At 42.9% G+C, this 21,549-nt stretch overlaps 1 protein-coding gene across 1 annotated transcript in view; it reads left to right on the top strand.

Moving 5' to 3' along the window:
- LOC137369250 (A disintegrin and metalloproteinase with thrombospondin motifs 19-like) overlaps window positions 1–21,549 on the top strand; it is a 593,631-nt gene that overhangs the window by 74,786 nt on the left and 497,296 nt on the right. The window lies entirely within an intron of this gene.

Raw genomic sequence — 21,549 nt, 5'->3', positions numbered from 1 at the left:
AATAGTAAAAAAACACACCTCCTAAAATTACATACAAGGATATGACTGGGAACAGGAGTTTTTATGATCCGGTTGCTCAAATATTATTCACCAGAGATGGGTATTTTAATTGGAATGGTTGTTTTAATTAAGCTAAGCTTTAATTGTTTTTTAGTCAGAAGTGGCCAAAGTCATACTTGAATATTTCCTGCATGATACAGTACTTTCTCAGCCACGCCATGTAAATCAAGTAGAAAACCTGGCTATATTCCGAAGATTATCCATGTGCATTATGTGTGCATTATAAATTCTCTTTGATGGAGAATGCTGTCTGACATTCCCACTTACCTTGTGTAACAGAGAGAATATTATAAGTACCCTAAATTACAGTAGATGGTGCGCTGATTTAACATTTCCTTATTGGGCTTGATTTGGTAGTTGGTAGAAGCTGAATATGAAAATGATGGTCTGAGCTTGCTTTGAGAAGTTGCATATGTATGAGCTGGGCAGAAAGAGGAGTTATTGCACTGTAAAGCTGAGGCTAATAGATCAGCTCAAGGTATAGGAACTAAAAAGCAACAAAAAAAAATCATACATTTATGTGTCAGAAATGACATTATAATTTACAATGGCATATTGAAACCTCTGTGATGTATTTTACTGTAACTGAGGCATCGAATGTCAAAGAATCTTGCTGCTAATTGATTCAAATTAATACAATGTTAAATTATCGACCTGCAAATCAAGAAAGTGAATCACGTGTGACTAGCTAACCATCAGTTCTCCGCATATGACAGTAGATGTGTACCAGTACTGCTTTTTTTAAAATTAGAAAGAGGAATTGTTGGGTTCAAACTAAATTAAAAAGGTTACTTTTTTGTCCCTCATATTGGAAACATCTCAGTTGGTTACACAAATTTCTAAACATCTTAATTTGTTGGCCCAAATCTGAACTGTTCATTTGCGAAATAAGCATTCATATGCAGCAACCAACATGGGCTACTCTGTCTGACACATTTTTACTAAAACTAATAATGAACTGTATATCCATGTAGGTAGTTGTGTGGTGTATCTCTAAATGCAGATTAGAAGACAGCTTGGGGCAGCAGATTAAACAACTTCTGAATGGACTGCAGCTTGTAATTTTATTTTATAATGCTTGGAATAAGAGAAACGAGATTCATTGAGGTAGATTTTGACTTTGTGTGATGGTGTAAAATGGATGATAGTGAATTGGCAGCCCGTATCACATCTTTGCTGATTTTTATTTCCATTGGTTTGAAACTTGGGAGAGATGTAAAATAAACTGCAGATTCAGTGTTACCCATTTTACACGAATTGCATAAAATCAAGTTACCCCATTGCTTTCTACTACAGTTGATGCTGAATGAACAAGATTTTATAGAAATTGGTTCATGCCGATGTGAACGGGCCACAAGAAATGATCCCTGCCCTGGAATGAGTAGGAAGCCAACCCGATATTGGGCCTTGGGGTTCACTCCCAAGTGAGTTGCGGATGACTGCTGGGCATCCCCAGGCAGCTCGACAGAGATTCAACATTAGATTTTGATCTGCTGCGATGCTGACAGTGGCCCGAAAGTAGGAGTTGGGAAGGATTGAAATGGTCGGGAGCACAGGGGGCGAAATGTGAAATTCTGTGCACAACCTCAGCCTATTCTTGGACTGGCACAGTATTTGGGAGGGGGGTGGTGAATGTGTCCATAGCCTCAGCTAATTGCCAAACAACAAAGAAGGTGCTTTCAGGTTGCTGTGCCAGTTTCAGGAGAGTGGCATTATGCGCACCTCCTGATGCACTCTCACTTCAATCTGCGACAGCTCCCGACACCCATGAAACAGCAAGGCATCGCTGCCACCAGAACAAGGTAAAGTCAGGTAGTTTATATTTCAAAGTATAGTAATCGGCAAGAGAAGTATGTGTTTGCTGTTGACTGCAGTATTATAACGTCAAAGTGCCTAGAGGTGCTCGAGGGAGTTCCAATCGCTCCCTAGTTTCCCTTAAAGATATAAATTGTAAAATCTTGCCGAAGCTGCTGACAGCCATATTAAAGAAGCCATGACCTAAACTGATTCCTCCTAACTAGATAGGTTCCACCAAATAAAAGCTTTTCAACATGCGACGGCAGGTCATTTTGTAGTATGTTTAGGATTTGGCAGTGCTTGGCCTTTCTGCTGGCACAATTCACTTAAATGTGGAGAATACCTGCAGAGAATAGTTAGGAGCGGAGTTACTTATTTTGAACCCTGCAGCATTTTGGCTTTGAGCCTCTCTTCATTAAATGGACTGCTGCCTTTTATAACGAGTCTTTGGCAGTCATCAATATCAATGATGTCATTTTCCAGCCCTTTAGGCTACATGGAGGAACCTGGTGGGGAGCTCATGCTTGTGGCCTGGTAGAGCTCTACAGACTGATGACCACAATCACAGAATAATGCTCAGATTCTGCTTTATTATCAATTTGGTTATTCTCAGATCATCTGTACTGGATTTGCTGGAATCTTTTTTGCCACTTGCCAGAATATGCATTCAATTGAGGTAATTCAGAAGTAATGAAGTCATAGTGTACAAAAGTAGAATGCTTAGGCTTGCTGCTTAGGTAAAGGACTGAAGTACTTGGGGGGGGGTGGGGGTCAGACATCACTATTTGAAAAATTCAATAGATATAAATATGCATAAAATTATGGGAAGTATTCAGGACATTTGGAGGATTCAAAGGAAATCAACAGTCACTGTAGGAGAAAGTAGACATGATCAATATGACTGGAGATTTAGAGTGAACTATAAAACATCTTTGCTCCTCTTGGCCCTACAAGGAATCCTTGGGCTTCCCACAATTGCCTCACACACCACCTCCCGACCCAACCCTGCCGCACTACCAGCACGGGATCCCGCTTACACCTTCCTGTCGCGTTCACCTGAATCTCGCCTGCTGGTTTGATGTCTTTATTGCACAGCATGGTTTCAAAGCCTTAATATTTTTCTCTAATAAGCTTTAAGTAAAAGCATATGATGGGCTTTTCCAGCTTTCAGTTTTATAAGATAAATTTATCCTTTCGCAATGGTGCCTTTTAGGTATGATCGGATACTAACTTCCTCAGGGATTTCTCTGAGTCTCTGCATTCTCTGAGTTTCCGATTTGCACTGAAAGAGCCAGAACCTCCACCTGTTTCTTTCAAGACAAATGTTGTCAGAGGAAGAAGCCAGAGCTAGGACTTCTTATAAGGGGAGTTTGACTCAGTCGGGATCTGTGAAAGCCGGTACGCCAAGTGAGTTGAGGCAACTAGTTGGGTGAATGTGGGCCCCACTGGGATGCAGCCTCGACCACTGAAGAAAGGGGACATTTAAAAAAAAAACAGATTGGTCTCCTTACAAATGGCTTGCCCTCCCCCACTGGTGGCAAGCACATATTCAGCCTACATGCAGCTAAGTGCCCATAGTGGCACTTGTGCCCACCTGCCCCATGAAAATTAGGTACCTTCTCATCGACCCTGTCAACTCCAGTGGAATTAGCATCTGAGAACACCGATCGGTGTGATCCCATCTAACTACTTGGGTTGCTTACAGAGAAAATTCAAGGCCATCATCTCTATTTAGTGCTAGTTCAGAAATACAGGATCCTGTTGTATTAATAATAAAAGGTTCTTGATATTGATTTAATTGGATAATGGAAAATAACATTTTGGTTTTCTTACAATGTGTGAATGTTTTAAGAAAATTATTAAAAGGGTGTAAAATGTAGAAAAGCATGTCTGAACTGTATTGTACAGATTTGCATGACTCACAGTTCAACTGTAGTTTTCTAGCACCTTAAGTAAGTAGGCCCCTGGGACTCGCTTGGAAATTGTTGAGGCTAGACAACAGACATTTAGTGTGATTTCTTTAAACTTTTAATAGCTGGTCTTGCATTAAATCTGCTAAATTACAGATCAGCTTCAAAGTCATATAGTACAGGTATTAAAGGAAACTAATATATCTAAGTCATTACAGAGCTCTCCAGAGTCTCTGAATAGTCGACTGTGATCTTGTTATATGTAAGTCTGTAAAATATTGAATATTTTAAGCATGAGGTGAGGTGATTTCAACAGAAGGTCAAGGATTTCAAAATTAAATTTATGAATGTTGAAATTTATTTTGTGAAATATATACCAAGGAAGAAAGATTTTGCATTTATATAGTGCCTTTCACATCCTCAGGGCATCTCAAAACCATTCGCAATCAGTGAAGTACTTTTGGAATGTAGTAATATAGATAAATACAATAGTCAATTTGCACACAGCAAGGTCCCACAGTGAGGTAAATAACCTGTTTTAGTGATGTCGGTTGAGGAATAAATGTTAAACAGGACATCGGGAGAACTTCCCTCTCTTTTTCAAATAGTGCTTTGGGATCTTTTATGTCCACATGAGAGGGCAGATGGGGCCTTTGTTTAATATCGCATCTGAAAAACTAAACCACTGCTAATGGAGCACATATTGAATATTGTACTGAAATATCAGTCTAGCTTTGTTTCTTTTATTCATTCATGGAACATGGGCATTGCTGGCAAGAACAGCATTTATTGGCCAAACCTAATTGCCCTTGAGCCACCTTCTTGAATGGCTGCAGTCTATCTGGTGAAGGTACTGCATAGTAGTGATAGTAAAGAATTCCAGGATTTTGATACTTTTGACGCTGAAGGAATGATGATATATTCCCAAGTCAGGATGGTGTGTGACTTGGAGGGGAACTTGATGGTGTTCCCATGTGCCTGCTGTCCTTGTTCTTCAAGGTGGTAGAATTCATGGGTTCGTGGTGCTGTTGAAGAAGCCTTGTCAAGTTGCTGCAGTGCATCTTGTAGATGGTACACACTGCAGCCACCATGTGTTGATGTGGAGGGAGTGAACGTTTAAGGTCGCGGATGGACTTTTCAAGTATCTGGAGTGAATTGAATCCACAACTTTCTAATTCAGAGATAAGAGTGCTTTTCTGCTAGAAATATGGGAGAAAAGAAGAGTTTTCATTTTATATACCTAGTTTGTATCTGTGTACTTTCTTTGCTTTCTAAAGTGTAACAGTAATTTCAGTCAGTCAGGCATGTGAAAAAGATTTGGAAAGTCAATGGGAACTAAACTGGACCCCGTTGCTCCCATTTTTTGGGACAAGTCAGGAATGTGATAGAATACAACTCTACCTGTCTGGATAGGTTCATCTGTAACATCAATTAAGAAGCTCAACATGATCCAGGACAAAACAGACTGCTTGATCACAGACAAAGACAAAACAGTCTATGAAAGGTTGGCTGACAAGCAACAGCAAGGACACTGGCAGAGTAGCAGGGGTGGAAGCAGAAATACTGTCTTCCTGAGAGAGGACAGCAGGTTTGTGTTCCGTGGAGCCACTGTTGCTCTCCCGGGTGTCTTAGCAATCCTATCGATCTGTTGTAGAACAGATTGCTGGACAGCTGTGATGCCCTGGAAGTCTCTCTGAACACTGGTATCCCAAGCCATGAAAGCAGCAGTCTGAACTTGCAAGACAGTAGTCATGCTGCAATGCAGGCTGTGACATCAGCCATCAGATGCTGCAGCATGATTAATTCCACAAGTGTGCTGGTGGAGGTGACCATCTGTTCCATGTTGGAAAAGTTGGGCTCCAAACTCTGTGCAAAGCCCTGTTCCAGGTTGGTGCTGGACTACTCCATGCTCTTTAATATAGTGTTCTGACTGTGGACCAAGCATTTGGCTATGTACACCCAGCAGCCTGGCCCATCAGTGTCATTATCTGACTGCTCTGCAGCAGAACTAGAGTGTGACCTTGCCGTCCGGCGAGCTGGTACTTGCGTTATCCATTCCCTCTAACCTGGTTCCTGTGCACTTGTGCCCGATATCTCACTGCTTGCAGATATCTCCTCTATCCTAGCCTCTGAAATGCATGAGGTGTCAATCTCTGAGCTGGTGGCTGCAAGTGTGAAATTGAGTAACAGTGTCTTTTCATCTTCAATGTCTTCATCCTGTTCCTCCTTTGACAGGGAAGATTCAAGTTCTTGGGTTTCTAAAATGAAAAAGGGACAAGGGTTGGGTTATAGTTAGGGGAGAGGAAAAAGGAAGAAGTGTGTGCTTACACCATCTGCAGTTTGTGAATTGGAAGAGATTGTGGGATGAGAGAGAAGTGGGAAGCAAAAAGGAGGGTACGATATGCAGAGACCTTCATACTCGATCCCTCCAGCACTGCCAGTGGTTTTTGCCTTAGTGATGCACCTTCACATGGTGACCAGCACTACCTTCTCCATGGGGGTTAAAGCATGCAGGCATGCTTATTCTCTTTCACTTCTTCCCAGTTGCCTCATGCATGCACGACCTTCTGCAGCAAGAAAGAGGGAAGTGTGTCAGTGAATGTCTTGCAATGTGTTTGGTTGACATGGTTTGCATGATTGAATAGCTACAAGTGTGTGAAAGCTGTGTGATGTGGGTGCAAGCTTGAAACAGTATTAAGTGTGTGAGGGTAAGGTAAAGCTTATAAATTGAAGGGTTGAGTACTGATTGATAGAGATTGTTGGTAGGTGAATAATGTTAGTGGATTTAGCAGTAGTTGAGGCTAGGCTATGCCATTTGAATATTAACTTATTCACCTTGACAACTCTTATCTGATTGTTAAACTTCTTCATGCATTGCATTCATGTTCTTGAAGCAACACTCCTGACATTGACCTACAATGCTGTTGCTTCCCACTAACTCCTGAGCAGGTCTTGAGGGCCTCCTGCATCACCCGTCTGTGGATACAGGATGTCTCGCCTTCTTTCAACGTCTGGCACAAAGATCTCCAATGCATTTTCAGAAAACCTTAATGCTTGTTCTCTTGCATATTCAGCTGTTCCTCAAAGGATCACAGCCCAGATTCACTTTTCAAAAAACTCCCACGGTGTCCTTCAGGCACAATGCATCAGCCCTTTAAGAGTTATAGGCTGCCTTTAAGTATTGCTAGCTGCCCGCGATATCAGGGCCCCTACTAATGTGTGGAGCCAATGAACAATGCAGGTAGTGCTGGCTGCACGCAACAATTATTTAAAACAGCAGGAGGCTGGAACCTTGCTGCCTGCAACGCAATGAATGGGCGAGGGTTAACATGCACTGTGATCCCCATGTCTCTTTTTGGGGGTTAGCAGCTTTAGTTTTACTGATGTCAATGTTTTTGACAGCATTCACTGACATATTTATTATTCCTCGTGTAAACATTTTATGACATGGAATGTGTGAAGAACTTGACAAAGCTGGCAGTTGTTGAAATACTTTAAAAAAAAGATTTTTGTTTTTTTTTAATTCACAGGCATAAAATAGGGGAGAATAGATAATCTAGAAATATTTTAGTAACCAAAAGTACATTATTGCCCTGATGTGCTGTGGAGTTTGCACTTGAAGTTTTGTACAAAGTTATTCACAATCTCAGTCAGCTGGCTTAAGGAGATGCTGCAGAGGGGCCACATCATTTCTCCCACGGGAAGCAAGAAAATCTGACAGCTAGACATTACCGGCAATTTTCAAAAGCCTCTCAAGGATTGGCTATGAAGCAGCATTGGTGGAAGGCCAGGAGCATGTTTCTTGCCTACCTTCTTGGTCAGTAAGGTTGGAATCCTTACAAAGGGAACATAGGAAAAACCATAATTATCTGAAAAATAAATAAAGGGAAAATACATTTAAATGAAGGAGGAAAAGAACAATAAAATGCAGAATTATTGCTCACATCAGAAAAAAACAACATCTTACAATTATCCCACCTTATAGGCTGGATTTTAAGCGCTGCTGTGAGCTCAAAAAACATGCCAAAGAGCCGCCGTAATCTCCCACACAGCGGCTCATTTAAATGACTGGGGCAGCCCGCCACCCCCCCTCCCCTCCCAAATCACGTGGAGGGGACAGGCTGTCTGTTGCCGGCAATGATGTCAGTTGCCTGTGTGCAGGTGTGGCGCCATTTTTAAAGGGCAGCCAGCCTGCTGGCACACACATTTTTAAAGAAGTAACCTCCCAAAATTAAATGAATGAATTTATAATGCCCCTTTCCAACCCCCTCAATAACAATTACAGTAACTATTTGCCCGTTACCCCCCCAAAAACACTTACCTTTTACATCAGACTTCCGCCCCCCCCCGACCAACCACCACCAAACTGCACAAAGTTTAAAGAGCAACCCTACCCACCATCCCCTACACCCATTATGTTTATTTGACACCCTCCCACCCCCACCCCCCGCCGCACTGTAAATCTTAGCTTCTCCCCCCTCCCCACCAGTGTGGTGCTGCATTTCTCGGGCAGGGGATTAGAAGGTGTGGCAGTGCTGGTCGCCACGCCGAAGATCGTGGCGGGCCCTCAAGATCGAAGGTAAATTTATTTAAATATATTTAAATTGGGATGGACACTCATGGCGTCAAGGTCCATGGCAGGCCTCATCCGGAGCCATTTTCAGGCCCCCCACCATGGAATCCAATGCCTGGGGGGGGGGGGAACAAAATCGGGCCCTATGTTTTTCCTTTAACTAACTTACAAACTGTAGTTTGTACTCTACACCTTCTCCTTTGTTATCTCTTGCCCCACCCCCATTTTACTTGCTTAAAACCTTTCACATTTCTAATATTTGCCAGTTCTGAAGGGTCACTGACCTGTAATGTTCACTCTGCTTCTCTCTCCACAGATGCTGCCAGACTTGCTGAGTATTTCCAGCATTTCTTGTTTTTATTACAAACTGTAGTATTTTTCTCTCTTTCTCTCTTCTTAATTGCTTACTTATTCTGAACTATTACGCAGATTCAGCCAGTCTACCAGTAACTTGCTGAAGTTGTCATTATTTGTGTGTAAGCTGAGACAGTGAGATAGTATTTTCTCTCTATCACAGACCTTTCCTTTTGTTCTTTCCTTCCCTCCCCAATTTTCCTAACTCTTAACTTGCCGAGAACCTGTTACATCTCTCACTTTTTCCAGTTCTGACACAGGTCATCAACTTAAGACAGTGGCCGGGATTTCACGGGACCCAGCAGGATAGGGAAGGCGGAACCAGAAGTGGGAGGTGAAGGCCCTCGCGCCCTGACTCCCGTTCCCATTGGAATCTTATGTCAGGCGGCCAGTGAATGGCCAAGAGGCAGGGTGGGCGGTCACTCAGCGTCTGGAGGAAGACTTTCAGGCATTGTCCCCTGATGCAGGAGGAAGTGCTGGTGCCATGGTTAAAAGGCAGCCAGCGTCCGAGCCCTGATGCAGATGTCCATTGCTGTACCATTCTTCCCAGCAACTATCCTCTGAAGACTCTGGTCTGCCAGCATCCAGCTGCCAGTGACTCCTCCAGCATCGAGCTGCCAGTGACCCCTCTGCTTTCTTGATCCATGTGACCGGACCTGCCCCACTCTCGGGCTCTTCTCCTCACTGGAGGACCCTCCTCTGGGATGTACAATGCCTATGGCAGTTCAGCACTGCCAGTCTGACTGGCACACCATGCCAGGAGCTGCTGCAACGCTGCCCAATCCTCCCCCCACACCAGCATCTCATTAGTGAGCCTCCTGCCAGAAGCATGATCTCATGAAGGGGGCCTCGACCCCAAAGCAATGGCTGCCTAGCTCCTTTCAACCAACGGAATAAAAAAGGCTTACTCCACAGCTACCGAGTGCAGCAATGGCAAGAGCTGTCATCCCGTTGCCGCTCTTCAACAGCTGCTGAGGCTAGGATGCCCCTTGTCTCACGTGTGCTTGCTGTTAACTCTGGAGGGGCCTGTTAAATCATGATCAATTGCCTCATTAATGAGCTTAAATGCCTGGAAATTGCTCATTTTGAAAATGGGAGCGGTGTTGCCCACGCGGATTTTAGTCCGCCACTCGTAAAATTCGGGCTCGGTGTGATGACATCAGGGGGCTGACCTAATGTCATCCTACACAATTTTATGCCCCCCGCCTCCATTGCCATCTGCTTGTGCGGTGTCAAATCCCAGCCATTGACTTTGTTTCTGTCTCCACAGATGCTGCCTGACCTGCTGAGTATTTCCAGCGTTTTCTATTTTTATTTCAGATTTCCAGTATTTGCAGTAATTTACTTTTGTTTTGAGAGAGTATTTGCTAATCGCAGAAGGAGGCCATTCAGCCCATCATGTTCACACTGGCTCTCTGAAAGAGCAGTTCCCTCAGTTCCATTTCCCTGCCTTCTCCCCGTAACCCTGCACATTCTTCCTTTTCAATTGAACTTGCCTCCGCCACGCTCTCAGGCAGCGCATTCCAGACCTTAACCACTTACTGTGTGAAAAAGTTTTTCCTCATGTCACTTTTTCTTCTCTTACCAAATACTTTAAATCTGTGCCCTCTTGTTCTCGATCCTTTCACGAGTGGGAACAGTTTCTCTCTATCGATTCTGTCCAGACCCCTCATGATTTTGAATACCTATCAAATCACCTCTCAACTTTGTCTTCAAGGAAAACAGTCCTAACTTCTCCAATCTATCTTAATAACTGAAATCCCTCATCCCTGGAACAATTCTCATGAATCCTTTCTGTACTCTCTCCAATGCCCTCACGTCTTTCCTAAAGTGCAGTGCTAAGAACTAAATGCAATACTCCAGCTGACGACGAGCTAGTGTCTAATACACATTCAACATAACTTCCTTGCTCTTGTACTCTATCCCCCCATTAATAAAGCCCAGGAGACTGTATGCTTTATTAACCACTCTCTCAACCTGTCCTGCCACCTTCAGTGACTTATGCACATATAAACCCAGATCTCTCTGCTCCTGCACCCCTTTAGAATTGTACTCTTTATTCTATATTGTCTCTCCATGTTCTTCCTACCAAAATGAATCACTTCACATTTCTCTGCATTGAACTTCATCTGTCACCTGTCTGCCCATTCCACCAACTTGTCTCTGTCCTTTTGAAGTTCTACACTATCCTCCTCACAGTTCACAATGCTTCCAAGTTTCATATCACCTGCAAACTTTGAAATTGTACCCTGTACACTGAAGTCTAGGTCATTAATACATATCAGGAAAAGCAAGGGTTCCAACACTGCCCCCTGGGGAATTCCATTACAACCTTTCTCCAGCCTGAAAAACATCCATTAACTACTACTCTTTATTTCCTGTCACGAAGCCAATGTCGTATCCATGTTGCTACTGTCCCTTTTATTCCATGAGCTGCAAGTTTGCCCACAAGTCTGTTGTGTGGCACTGTATCAAATGCCTTTTGAAAGTCCATGTACGCCACATCAACAGTGTTGCCCTCATCAACCTTCTCTGTTACCTCCTCAAAAAACTCCAGCAAGTTAGTTAAACATGATTTTCCCTTAAGAAGTCCATGCTGGCTTTCCTTAATTAATTTGCATTTGTCCATGTGACTATTGATTTTGTCCTGAATATTTTTTCTAGAAGTTTTCCCACCACTGAAGTTAAACTGACTGGCCTGTAGTTGCTGGGCATATCTTTGCACCCTTTTTTTGAACAAGGGTGTAACATTTGCAATTCTCTAGTCCTCTGGCACCACCCCTGAGTCTAAGGAAGACTGAAAAATTATGGCCACGCCTCTGCGATTTCCACCCTCACTTCCCTCAGTATCCTTGGATGGATCTCATCTGGTCCTAGTGTTTTATCCACTTTAAGTACAGATAGCCTATCTAATATTTCCTCTTTATAAATTTTAAACCCCTCTAGTGGCTGACTTACCTCCTGTTTCAACCTGGGTTGCCTCTTCTTCCTTGATAAAGCCAGATGCAAAGTATTAATTTAATACCTCAGCTTTGCCCTCTGTCTCCATGTGTAAATTCCCTTTTTGGTCCCACTCCTCCTTTTACCACCCTTTTACTATTTATATGCTGGTAGAAAACTTTGGGATTTCCTTTAATGCTAGCTGCCAGTCTCTTTTCATGCTCTCTCTTTACTTCTCTTATTTGCTTTTTCACTTCCCCTCTGGGCCTTCTATATTCAGCCTGGTTCTCAATAGTATTTTCTACCTGGCACCTGTCATAAGCACACTTTTTCTTCTTTACCTTAATCTCTTAATCTCTACCTCTTTTGTCATCCAGGGAGCTCTGGATTTGTTTGCCTTACTTTTCCCTTGAAAGGGAAAAGTACCTTCACTGTGCCTGAACTATCTCTTCTTTGGAAGTAGCGCATTGTTCATCTACCGGTTTTCTTTCCACCTTTTGACTCCAGTTTATTCGCCCCAGCTCCATTCTTACCCCATTTAAGTTGGCTTTACCCCAGTTAATTATTCTTACTCTGAATTGCTCTTTGTCCTTTTCCATAGTCAGCCTAAACCTTATGATACAATGATCACTATTCCCTAAATGCTCTCCTACTGATCCTTGATCCACTTGGCCCACCTCTTTCCCAAGAACCAGGTCTAGCTGTGTCTCCTTTCTTGTTGGACTTGCAACATACTGTTGTAGAAATTTTCCTGAACACACTCTCAGAACTCTTGCCCTCACTTCCCTTTACACTACTGTTATCCCAGTCTATGTTTGGATAATTAAAGTCCCCATTATGACTACCCTATAATTTTTGCACCATTTTGTAATTTCCTTGCAAATTTGTTCCTCCACGTCCTTTTCACTACCTGGTGGCCTATAGACAACACTGAGCAATGTAACTGCACCTTTTTTGTTCCTTAGCTCTAGCCAAATTGTTTCTGTTCTCGACCCCTCTGCGACATCCTTTTCCTCCAGCACTGCAATGATCTCCTTAATCAATACTGCCACCCCTCCCCTTTTGTTTCCTTTCCTATCTTTCCTGAACACCTTGTATCCAGGAATATGTAACACCCAGTCCTGCCCTTCTTTGAACCAGGTCTCTGTTATAGCTGCAACATCATATTTCCACAAGGCAATCTGCACCTATACCTCACCAGTCTTATTAATCACACTCCGTGCATTCACATACATGCACATTAACCCTGATTCAGACTTTATTTGTTTCTGCCTTATTCTGACCCCACCCAATAACTTACTATTCCATATTCTCATGCTATCTATCTTCCCCCAGTATTCTGTGCACCTTGGTATTCCTCTCTAATACTTGCTCCTGTTTTCCATACCCCTGACCAGTTACCAATTTTGCTTCCTTCCAATCTGAGCTCCTTCTCAGGTTCCCATCCCCCTGACAATTTTGTTTCAACCCTCCCCAAAGCACTAGCAAATCTCCCTGCGAGGATATTCGTCCCAGTCCTGCTAAGATGCAACCCATCCATCTTGTACAGGTCCCACCTGCTCCAGAACTGGTCCCAATGTCTCAGAAATCTGATTCCCTCCCTCCTACACCAGTTCTCCAGCCAAGTGTTCAATCGCTCAATTCTCCTATTCCTATGCTTACTTGCATGTGGGACTGGGAAAAATCCTGAGATTACTGCTTTTGAGGTCCTGCTTTTTAATCTTCCTAGCTCCCTAAAATCTGCTTTCAGGACCTCATTCCTCTTCATACCTATGTCATTGTTGCCAATGTGGACCATGACCTCTGGCTGTTCACCCTCCCCCAGAAGGATGTCCTGAGGCCTCTCCGTGACATCCTTGACCCTGGCAGCAGGGAGGCAACACACCATCCTGGAGTCACGTTTACTGCTGCTGAAACGCCTTTCTGTTCCCCTAACTACTAAGTCCCCTATCACTACTGCTTTTCCATTCTTCTTCCTCCCCTACTGTGCAGCCGAGCCACCTGTGGTACTACAAGCTTGGCTCTGACTGTACTCCTCTGAGGAACCATCACCCTCAGCAGTATCCAAAATGGAAAACCAATTAGCGAGTGAGATCATATCAGGGGACTCCTGCACTACCTGCCTGATATTCTTCGACTGCCTGGCGGTCACCCATTCCCCATCTGCCTGCATGCTCTTAACCTGTGGTGTGACCACCTCCTTAAACGTGTTATCCACATTGTCCTCTGCCTGGCGGATGCACTACAGCGACTCCAGCTGCCGCTCGCGTTCCGAAACCCAGAGCTCAAACTTTTGCAGCAGGTGACACTTCCTGCATATGTGTTTGTCTAGGACACATGGTGCATCCATAACTTCCCACATGCCACAGGCTGTACATTCCACTCAGCAGAGGTGCCATGCCATACCTTAACTTTACAGACTATTTATTATAAGTAGAATAGCTTACCAGGTACTCACCGAACAGTTCCTTCCACTGCACTGAAGCAAGAACCAAATACTGAAGGGTTAAAAAAAGGTAGAAAAATGGAGCTCTTCCTCTCCATCACTGAACTCGCCACTCACCAAACTCAAATCTCCACACTCAGCTTGCAGACCTTTTGCAGGCTGCGCCCAGACCTCTGCATTTATACCTTTTGAAGCTGAAACTGTAGCAACCAGATTTGACTGGTCAGCTACTTAACTAATCAGCTACTCTGCAGGAGAGCTGGTTAATCCCTGCCTAAGACTGTAAGAAACTTGCTTTACTTTCTTAACCGTACTTTATTTTCTTAATCCTATTTTATTTAGAGGGGAAATCCCAGTTAAAGGCTAACTGCTGACCAGACTTTTATAAAGATAACAACACATAAAATCCCCACTCACCAAACTTGAATCTCTACACTGAGCTTGCAATCTGCACTCGGTTTTCAGCACACTGTTTAATGGTTTGACTACACAGGCATCTATTATATCTACTCCAATTGTGGGGCTTCTGTTATCAGCATCATTGTTATGTAACCCCCACTATTTAAGAAAGGAGAAAGAAAGAAAACTGGGAACTACAGATCTGCTAGCCTGACATCAGTAATAGATAAAATGCTAGGATCTATTATAAAGGATGTGATAACTGGATACTTAGAAAATAATGGTAGGATTGGGCAGAGTCAACATGGATATATGAAAGGGAAATCATGTTTGACAAACCTGTTTTTTTAAGGATGTTTCTTGTAGCATAGACAAAGGAGAACCAGTGGATGTGATGTATTTGCATTTTCAGAAGGCTTTTGATAAGGTCCCACACAGGAGGTTAGTAATATACTGGCATGGATTGAGAATTGGCTGATAGACAGAAAACAGAGATTAGGAATAAATGGGTCATTCTCAGAATGGCAGGCTGTGACTAGTGGGGCAAGGATCAGTGCTTGGGCCCCAGCTGTTCACAATCTATATCGATGATTTGGATGTGGGGACCAAATGTAATATTTGCAAGTTTGCTGATGATACAAACAAGGTGGGAGTGGGAGTTGTGAGGGGGATGTAAAGAGGTTTTAAGAGGATTTAGACAGGCTAAGTGAGTGGGCAAGAACATGGTAGATGGAAATATAATGTGGAAAAATGTGAAGTTATCCACTTGGGTAGGAGAAACAGAAATGCAGAGTATTTCTTAAATGATGGGAGATTGGGACGTATTGATGTCCAGAGGGACCTGGGTGTCTTTGTTCATAAGTCACTGAAAGCTAACATGCAGGTCCAGCAAGCAATTAGGAAGGCAAATGGTATGTTGGCCTTTATTGCAAGAGGATTTGAGTAAAGGAGTCTTGCTGCAATTGTATAGAGCCTTGGTGAGACCGCACCTGGAGTATTTTGTACAGTTTTGGTCGCCTTACCTCAGGAAAGATATACGTGCCATAGAGGGATTGCAACGAAGGTTTACCAGACTGGTCCCAAGGATGGCAGGATTGTCCTATGAGGAGAGATTGAGAAGACTGGGCCTATATTGTCTGGAGTTTAGAAGAATGAGAGGTGATCTCATTGAAGCATACAAAATTCTTAGAGCTCAACAGGGTGGATGCAGGAAGTATGTTCTCCTGGCTGGGAGGTCTAGAACCACGGGACACAGTCTCAGAATAAGAGGTAGGCCATTTAGGACTGAGCTGAGGAGGAATTTCTTCATTCAGAGTGTGGTGAATCTTTGGAATTCTCTACTCCAGAGGGCTGTGGAGGTTCAGTCTTTGAGTATATTCAAGACAAAGATTGATAGATTTCTAGATATTAAACATATCGAGAGATATAGGGTTAGTGCGGGAAAATGGAAAATGGCTTTGAGGCAGAAGCTCAGCCATGAACTAGTTGAATGGCAGAGCAGGGTCAAGGGGCCAAATGGCCTAATCCTGCTCCTATTTTCTATGTTTCCTATGTATAACCTTTATGACTTTTATTTGGATCCCAATGTGTTGTCAGTGCTATGATTTCACCCATTGGTCTGATAAACAAGCTGAATTAGCGAGACAGAATGCTAATGTCATCTTACAAAATAGCCCCTTTCTGTTGATGTGTTTGAGGGCAGCCATAAAGCTGTATCAGCCGCCTTCCACAGTGATGTGAGCAGGTAGAATATTGCAGTTAGAAACATAACAGAAAATGCTGGAAATACTCAGCAGGTCTGGCAGCGTCTATGGAGAAAGAAGCAAGTAAATGTTTCAGGTCTGTGACCTTTCATCAGAAATGGCAAAGGTTAGAAAAGAATTATAATATAATGTTCTGATGAAGGGTCACTGACCTGAAATGTTAACTCTGCTTTTCTCTCCACAGACGCTGCGAGACCTGCTGAGTATTTCCAGCACTTCTTGTTTTGTTTCAGATTTCCAGCATCTGCAGTATTTTGCTTTTATTTTAAGATATTGCAGTTTATGCTTTGTAGCTTATGCTTACATTTCTGCACAGATATAGTCAACAAAGACTGCACAAAACTTGTACTTGTAACAAAAGTTACCAAGACACTGAGAGGAGCTAATAAAATCTCAGCTAGATATGTGTGAGCAGATTTCCTTTGGTCATTATATATTAACAATGCAAGAAATGCACTGGAAAAATATCCTATCTTCTGTATTTCTTGGGAAACCATAAAGTCATTATAAAAGTGCGAGCTTATGATTCAGTTAGGAATAGCAATTAGAGAACATTTTCCCATTCTGTTTAGTGTCACTGACATACAGCGACTTGAATAAAATTCTAAGGTTTTTTTTAAAATTCTCATCTTCACTGATTATCTGCAGTGAAATGTAGTGATGCACTAAAAAGAGTTTATATAGCAAAGCAACATTAGCAGAACTGTTGAGTAGCAAACTATTTATGTGGAGATTCAAGACTAATTCCACACTGCTGTCCTGCGTCCTTTTGCTATGCCTCCAGAGAGTAAAATCAGAGTATCAGTGTTGTAGTCGAGTACAACTTCATCAGCTGAATTGAGGAATAAACACTAAAGAATTATAGTTATTGTATTCAAGTTGTAAAAAGTATGTCATAGTGTCAACTTTGAAGGTTTCGTTGCTAAATACTGCATTCTGTGCAGTGATCTATTTTGTGTGATTATGCAACACTGTGTTTGTGGAATATAAAGAATCAGTAATGTCTTGCTCCAAGCGATCTGCCATGCTCAAAGACATCATGACCAGAATTTTATGAGTCCTCTGGCATTGGGGGTCCTGGCGGGGGGGGGGGGCATGGGAAATTCTTCCAGGATAGGCTTGTCATGAGCTCTGATGTCGCGAAGACCTCGCCACATTTTACAGGTGGCGGCAAGGCCTTGGTGTTGCCCCAGCGGGGCCTTCGTTTGAATAGTAAAATTAATCAAAATAAATGCAAAACAACTCACCTTGACCTGTTGGCCGTTCCACGCCGATATTCTGGCCATTGGCAGGGGGCGGGGTGGGGGGTGGCAGGGGGGAAAACTGCTCTGATTGGGTGTGGGGATGGTGGGAAGGGGTTGAGGGTCAAAGGTGCTGAAGTTGGGGGATGAAAGTTCGTAATGTCATGCAGACCCCCACCTGCCAAGAATGAGGCACATTACATTTCAAATTGTTGCTGGTGTTGGGTGGAATGTCTGTGGTTCAATCGCCAAACAGTCTTTATTTTTACACCTGTGGGGAGACAATCTCTACCGGTCAAGCCAGGAGACTTCTCCAATGATACAAAGATTCATGCAACATTTATCCTTTGCGTTACCCTTGGAACTCGGCCCATATTACCGATATAGTATTTGACCGGTTCACCCACATTCTGCTGATACAGCAGTGACTGTTGCCCCATTAGGTGCCTTTTTCAACAACATGTTTCCCTCATCTGTTTTTGCGACCCTGACCCTTGATGCAGACATGTCTGCTTTCAAACTTACATCATTCCCAACCCATTGTTCCCCTTATCCTTCCCATCTGGTTCCTTTGTAGTCAACAGTTGTCTCAAAGTTATTATTGATAGTGGCCGTTAGTTATCAATCCTATATCTAATACTCTGATTCTTAGCACCTTGGAACTTATAATGTTCGAGAACCTATTTTATCCCCGAGGAGCTTCCAAATGTCCCCCTTCACTTGGAAGAAGAGAAGACCTGTGACAAGGGGTTGCCAGGCCCCTGGCTGGAAAGTCATTTTTGCAAATTAACAGACAAGTGTTTGGAACAAAGGAGCTATCCCCTGCTCCAATACAATCCACAAACAGATGTGTTCTGAATTATACAGTTTGAACTGAGAGCCTGCAGAATGCTTTTTGCTCCTGGATTGAAAAGGCCTCTCCTGGCTGGCTTGCAACAGCCTCTCCTGTCTGCTCCCATCTCTTTCTCATGGAATTCCAAAACCCACTGAAGACACATGAACCCCAAGAGAGAGAAGTCTCCTACAGTGAACAAGGTTTAAGAAGAAAAGCAAGATCTACCTACAATCAAGGACACTACAGTGAGCTCAAAGAACTGTAACAGCAACTCTTCAGATATTGCCTCAAACCTTTCCACTTTATTTTTCTTCTGTTCTTTTCTGCCCCTATCTGCATGTGTGTATCGTATAAGCATGCTAGCGTGGGTGGGTCGTGTATCTGTAGGTGTTAACCGAATTAGAGTTTAAGTTTAATAAATTTCAATCTTTCTCCATTAAACCTCAGAAAACCTGTGTGTGTGATGGTTTCTTTGCCTTATAATTGGAAAGCAGTGAACAAGGATTCACCAAAGGGGAGCTAAAAACACGGTGTGTTTAAAATTAAACCCTGTTACAGTAGGAACAGGTGAAGTCTGAAAGGGAAACCTAGACCTCTTTCTCACCTGGTCATAACAGTAATTTTACAAATTGGTTTTCCGGGGGGATGGATTATTTCATTAATTGGTAACTCAGTGGGGTGGGGGGATGGTGGTGGTGTTGGAAAGGGGATTGAAAATATCTCTGAAATTTTTTGTCATTTCTGGGCACTGGCACCTTAAAAAACTTGTACCTGAAGGGCTTGAAGCCCTTTAAAAATGGTGTAGACGCCTGCGCGGTGGCACTGGACACCATTGCTGGGGATAGAGCGGCTACCGCTTCCATTTAAATAAGCTCCCACACAAAATATCACGGGGGCTCAGCGATGGCACATTTGCGCCTGAAGACCACTGAGATCAGAGCGCGCCGCCGCGATTTGCGGCGCACTCCTAAATTTCTGGCTCATGGGTCAGCAATTGGACTACAATGTTGTATGCTGTCTCCAACTTGTATCCTTTGTGCAAGGCTTCTCCAATGGGAGGGCAAGATGGTTGAATTTATCCGAAAGTGTTTATTTAGTTAGTCTGTACAAACATAATGGGTGAAAAACAGAAGCAAAAGCAATGTCCAATGTTGAGTCAGGCCATTTTCTGAGTGTCTCTGCAGGCCACCTAAAAGAGGTGTTAGAACCTTCAATTATCCAACTGAGGGATCTTTCACCAGCTTTACGCCCCCTTTACCAAATTGGACATTGGAGGGCAGAGCAGGGGTTGTAGAGCAGAACAGCAGTCATAGAGCAGAGCAGAGGTTGGACTGCTGAAACTGAAAGACAAAAGCAGCCCAGAATTCATCTGTTAAAAATGGGTATGCTGCTTCTGAAGGCACAACAAGCATCATCAACTCACCCAGAATATGTGGATGAGTCCCAAGGATCAGTTTCAAGCTGGCCTTGTGCCTTCTGGTTGAGATGTGTGAGGCATCTATAATCAGGCCCCAAAACAGGGCTAAGTGAATTTCTGCCTTGATGTTTATCAAGATCAGATGGTCAAATAACAATCAATTTCACTTTGTTTTGAGTCACAATTCTTTTTTTTTAATTGCCCACAACACTCACAAATTTCTTCTGTTGATTTTAATTTTGTATCATTTCAAATAGACTTGGAGCAGTGTGTTTCAAAATACTAATACATCTCAGGGTTTAGATGACATTGGTTAACTATGTCAATTTTGAAGCTGTGGTCGATAATATTTTAACCTCTTTCATCTCATAGTTCCTCACAACATGCTGGCTACAACGGAAGGAATCCTTCCCCCATCCACCTCCCTACTGAACACTGGAAATTGGCAGAAATTTTGATTTACATGTATGTTACAATAATACCCCAGCCATAAGTACAAGTAACGTAAATATGCATGTAATCTTTCTTGAATTGTGAGATTGATTTATGTGAGACAGGAGATAGCTATTAGTGGGCTTTTCAATGAGGCAATACCTCATGCAAGGCTTTATCTTGTGGGAATTCTGACAGTAATCCGGAAAGCAGATGATTGAACTATAGATGATGGAGATTTCATTATAGCATTGTTACTGTAGTGCATGCTAGAGCCAGTTTCAAAATCAGTAGTGATGTCAAAATAGCAGTTTCTGTGTTTGCATAATGCCCATTAAAAGAAAAAGGGCTCCCTCACAAAGCTCATTCGCCTTATGTGGTATATTGCTGTCAATCTGTGTTATAAATCTAAAGACAGGGGAAAAAAAGCACACTTAAGCCATTACATTCTAATAGTGTGTGATACCTAGTTGATCACATCACATCACTCTGATCATTTCTACCACTGCTTTGCATCTCAATGTTACACAGCTCAAAATGCTGTCTCCAGACAGAACTTGAATTTGGAAGGACAAATTCTGTAGGTACAGTTTTTCATTTTCAAATAGACACAACATAGACATTTTACAAACCCAGCATTATACTTTACCAAAATTCTATTGACAACACTGATAATTTTTCAGTTTCAATGTTTGTTATTTTTTCTTTTCTTTATGCAGCATTATAACTGGTGAATGTCAGTTTCAGGAAAACTGTTCATGGTTTTGAACTTTCTGTGTGGAAGTTGCACAGGAATGCCCTCAGAAAATCCATTAAACTCTTTACTGAGAATTTTTTCCCCCACATCTGCTATGCAGTTGTGGAATTCAGATTTGACAAATATAAGCACTGCAAGAGAACTGCAATTGGTATGAAAGTGGGCCATTTGCCATGTGCAGATTAGAAAATCTAGGGGTAGGCTTTAATCTCCTATGAGCCTGAGGAATGTACGGTTCACAGCGGCGCAGTGGTTAGCACTGCAGCCTCACAGCTCCAGCGACCCGGGTTCGGTTCTGGGTACTGCCTGTGTGGAGTTTGCAAGTTCTCCCTGTGTCTGCGTGGGTTTTCTCCGGGTGCTCCTGTTTCCTCCCACCTCCAAAAGACTTGCAGGTTGATAGGTAAATTGGCCATTATAAATTGCCCCTAGTATAGGTAGGTGGTAGGAGAATATAGGGACAGGTGGGGATGTGATCGGAATATGGGATTAGTGTAGGATTAGTATAAATGGGTGGTTGATGGTCGGCACAGACTCGGTGGGTCGAAGGGCCTGTTTCAGTGCTGTATCTCTAAATAAAAAAATAAAAATAAAATAAATAAGAGGATGAAGGGAAACTCACCTGATG

This window comes from Heterodontus francisci, chromosome 4 (genome assembly GCF_036365525.1).
Source record: "Heterodontus francisci isolate sHetFra1 chromosome 4, sHetFra1.hap1, whole genome shotgun sequence".
Taxonomy (NCBI): Eukaryota; Metazoa; Chordata; class Chondrichthyes; order Heterodontiformes; family Heterodontidae; genus Heterodontus; species Heterodontus francisci.
The sequence above is the reverse complement of the archived record's forward strand: the minus strand, read 5'-3'. Positions and strand labels throughout refer to the sequence as shown.